This window comes from Arachis duranensis, chromosome 2, assembly GCF_000817695.3.
Source record: "Arachis duranensis cultivar V14167 chromosome 2, aradu.V14167.gnm2.J7QH, whole genome shotgun sequence".
In the NCBI taxonomy this organism is placed as follows: domain Eukaryota; kingdom Viridiplantae; phylum Streptophyta; class Magnoliopsida; order Fabales; family Fabaceae; genus Arachis; species Arachis duranensis.
In genome coordinates this window covers 39278161-39282269 of record NC_029773.3, presented here as the reverse complement: position 1 = coordinate 39282269, position 4109 = coordinate 39278161, and positions in this window count along the sequence as shown.

Here is a 4109-nt window from a genome sequence, read left to right as displayed (position 1 = left end):
AACCTCTAACCATGGAGGAAAGTCAAGTGGATGAATCAATTTGATTCCTCAAGTCCTAATCAACTCCTAAAGGAAAGACTAGCTTTAGAGGCATTCAAATCAATTAGCAACTTCTAATTATCAATCAACAAAGGAATTAGATAACTCAAGAGTCACTAATTACTCTACCTAGGCCAAGAGGAACAAAACCTACACTAAAATCCAACCAAGCATTTCATCAAACACTTGGAAGGTGCAAAAGAAAAGCAAAGCAATTTGACAACAAGAAGAGAATCTAACAACAATTATTGAAAGAAGTTAACAACAATCAAAAGAAACACAATTATTATGAATTACCTTGAATTGAATTGAAAGAAAGTAGAAGGAACAATACTAGATCTACAACAAAATATAAGAACAACATAAAAGAGATTACACCAAAAGAGTAGGAGAAGAATGAATGTAACTACAAGGGATTGAGAAGATAGAAGTAGAAGAAGATGAATCTAAATCTAGATCTAGGAACTAAACATAATCCTAATCCTAATTCTAGAGAGAAGTGAGAGCTTCTCTCTCTAGAAACTAATTCTAAAACTAAACTATACTAATGGTAACTAGATGTCTCATCCCTCTTCAATCCTTGGCTTAAATAGCATCAGAAATGAGTTGGATTGGGCCCACAAGGCTTGAGAATTCGCTGGCCCACGGATTGCATTAAGTGAACCAGGTGGCGCAACGGCGCATGCGCATACTTTGCGCGTGCGCGCCACTATACGTGTAGCAACTATGGTAAATCTTATATCGTTTCGAAGCCCCAGATAGTGCGAAGAGGTCGGCTTGACAGCTTTCCGGTTCTTTTATTTCTTCATGAGTTCTCCAACTTTTCATGCTTCTTTCTTCATTCCCTTGATCCAATTTTTGCCTCCTAAACCTTAAATCACTTAACAAACATATCAAGGCATCTAATGGTATCAAGGTGAATTAGATTTAGCTATTTTAAGGCCTAAAAAGTATGTTTTCACTCTTAAGCACAATTAAAGGAGAATATACAAAACCATGCTATTTCATTGAATAAATGTGGGTCAAAGGTCATAAAATCCCCTAAAATCAATACAAGATAAACCGTCAAATTGGGGTTTGTCAACCTCCCCACACTTAAACCAAGCATGTCCTCATGCTTAAACCAAGAGAAAGCAAAGGGATCAACATTTATTCAATGAAAACTAACTAAATGCAATCTACCTATATGCAACTATCTACATGAATGCAATTGCTTGGTCAAAATAATTCCCAAGAAGCATATATAAGCACAAGGGCAAAAGGTATTAACAACCATGCCAAACCACAATTGAATTGAGCTATTAAATATTTTTACAAACTTGCATGAAAGGAGGTGATCATTGGTGGAAACATGTAATTGAGCATCAAACCCTCACCGGATGTATTTGCACTCTATTCAATCAAGTGTTTAGGGTTGATTCACTCAATTCTCTCCTAATCATGCTTTCTAAGATTTGTTTTTCTTCTAACAATCAACATATATTTCATGCATGCATACAAGTATCATGAGGTCTTTTCTTTGGTTGTAATGGGGCCTAGGGTCAAGGTAGGATGCATATTGAGCCATCAGCAAGTTGGAGGCATATCCGGGTTGGTTTGACTTCTTCAGTCAACCCAAGCTTTCTGATAGTTGATGCAGGTATTAGATTGATACTTGCTCCAAGGTCACACAGGGCTGTCTTGGTGCAAGCACCTTCTAATGTGCATGGTATCATAAAGCTTCCTGGATCTTGAAGCTTTTCTGGTAAGCTTTTCAGAATGACTGCACTGCATTCTTCAGTGAGAAATACTTTTTCAGTTTCTCTCCAATCCTTCTTATGACTTAAGATCTCTTTCATGAACTTAGCATAAGAAGGTATTTGCTCAAGTGCCTCTACAAACGGAATCTTTATTTCAAGAGTCCTTAAATAGTCTGCAAAGCGGGCAAATTGCTTATCCTGTTCCGCTTGGCGGAGTTTCTGAGGATAAGGCATCTTGCTTTATATTCATCAACCTTAGTTGCTGCAGGTTTATTCCTTACAGAGGTGGTTAGAGAAGCCTTTTTAGAGGGGTTACTATCAGCACTCTCAGTTGTCTGATTCCCCATTGGCGTTTGAACGCCAGGATTGGGTGAAGATTGGGTGTTTAACGCCAACTTTTCCCCCTTTTTTGGCGTTTGAACGCCAGAACTGAGCAGGGAATGGGCGTTTAACGCCAGCTTTTCCCCCCTTTCTGGCGTTTGGACGCCAAGAGTATTCCTCTTGGGCTCTTACTGTCCTCAGAGGGATTTTGGACAGTGGTTTGGTTATCCTCTGTCAATTGTTCCTTTATTGGCTTCTTGCTACTTTGAGCAGTGTTATTCAATGTCTTCCCACTCCTTAGTTGAACTGCTTTGCATTCTTCTGTTATCTGTTTAGATAACTGCTGTTTTGCCTGATTCAACTGTGATTCTATGTTCTTGTTAGCAATTTTAGTTTCTTGGAGCATCTCTTTAAATTCTGCTAACTGTTTTGTCATCAGGTGTAATTGCTGATTAAGCTCAACCATCTGTTCTTGAAGCAATTGTTGATTAAGCTCAACCATCTGTTCTTGAGGATTAGGATCAGTGGCTACTGCCATAACTTTTTCTTTTGTAGAGAACTCATTGCAAGAGTACAAATATTGATTTCTAGCAACAGTATCTATAAGCTCTTGAGCCTCTTCAATCGTCTTCCTCATATGTATAGATCCACCAGATGAGTGGTCTAGAGACATCTGATCATGTGTATAGATCCACCAGCTGAGTGGTCTAAAAGACATCTGAGCTTTTTCTGTAAGCCCATAGTAGAAGATGTCCAACTGTACCCACTCTGAAAACATTTCAGAGGGGCATTTTCTTAGCATACCTCTATACCTCTCCCAGGCATTATAAAGGGATTCATTATCCTCTTGTTTAAAGCCTTGGATGTCCAGCCTCAGTTGTGTCATCCTTTTTGGAGGGTAAAATTGATTCAGGAATTTGTCTGATAACTGTTTCCATGTTTTTATGCTTGCTGTAGGTTGGTTATTCAACCACCTCTTAGCTTGATCTTTTACAGCAAATGGAAACAGTAATAGTCTGTAGACATCCTGATCCACCTCTTTATCACGTACTGTGTCAGCAATTTGTAAGAATTGTGCCAGAAACTCAGTAGGTTCTTCCTGTGGAAGACCAAAATACTGGCAATTTTGCGGCACCATAATAATGAGTTGAGGATTTAGCTCAAAGCTGCTTGCTTTAATGGGAGGTATACAGATACTACTCCCATATGCAGCTGTAATGGGGTTAGCATATGACCCCAGAGTCCTTCTGGACTGCTCAATTCCACTTAGGTCCATGATGGAGAAAGGGAATATGATATGGATTCACAAGTAAAGTAAAATTGTTTTGTTTTTTTTTTTTTACCAAAAAAAATAAAATAAAACAAAAGGAAAATAAAATAAATTTTCAAAAACTAAAAGAAAATAAGATCAAAGCAAATTGAAAACTAAATCAATTAGTTAATTAAAAAGATTTTGGGATTAGCAATTGAAAAGATATGATTGAAAATTATTTTGAAAAAGATTTGATTTTTTTTTTGAAATGAGGAAAGAGAAAAACAACAAAATGACACCAAACTTAAAATTTTTAGAAAATCAGACACAAATTTTCGAAAACTTAAAGGAAAACACAAAGAACACACCAAACTTAGAATTTTTAAGGATCAAGAAAGGACTAAGGATATGCAAATTCGAAAAATAAAAGAAAACAAAAGCATGCAATTGACACCAAACTTAAAATATGAAACTAAACTCAAATAAAAGACTCTAAACCAACAAAAAATATAAAACAGTCCTAATCTAAGCAACAAGATAAACCGTCAGTTGTCCAAACTCGAACAATCCCCGACAACGGCGCCAAAAACTTGATGCACGAAATTGCAATCATACTTTTGCAATCCCGCACAACTAACCAGCAAGTGCACTGGGTCGTCCAAGTAATACCTTACGTGAGTAAGGGTCGATCCCACGGAGATTATCGGCTTGAAGCAAGCTATGGTTATCTTGTAACTCTTAGTCAAGAAATCAATAAC